This window comes from Chondrus crispus, genomic scaffold (genome assembly GCF_000350225.1).
Source record: "Chondrus crispus Stackhouse genomic scaffold, scaffold_350, whole genome shotgun sequence".
NCBI classification, from domain to species: Eukaryota; Rhodophyta; class Florideophyceae; order Gigartinales; family Gigartinaceae; genus Chondrus; species Chondrus crispus.
In genome coordinates, this window is record NW_005179245.1 from 59735 (window position 1) to 60103 (window position 369).

Genomic DNA, 369 nt, shown 5'->3' on the forward strand with positions numbered 1-369 from the left:
CCGCCTTTACCCTTTAAGGAGGCCTGAAAAGGGTCTCCCCCCCGATCCTCCTCCCCCCTTTCCCCCTTCCCCGCCCCCTTCCCCTTACCCCCCCCCCCCCCCCCCCGCAATGCGTCTCGCGGCCGTCCTCTCGCTGCTGCTGCTGCTGCTGCCGCTGTGCGGCGCGGCGTCGCTCCCGGTCTCCGCGCGGCAGAGGTGCTCGCAAGTCTGCTCCAAGAGGCAGCTGCGCCGCCTGGCGACGTGCCTGTGCTACGTCACGGCCGTCGGCGGCTTCGTCCTGTCGAACCGTAACCGCCGCCGCGCGCTCGCCGCGTGCCGCTTCCGCTTCTCCGGCCGCCAGACCCGCTTCCGCTTCAACTGCCAGCGCAT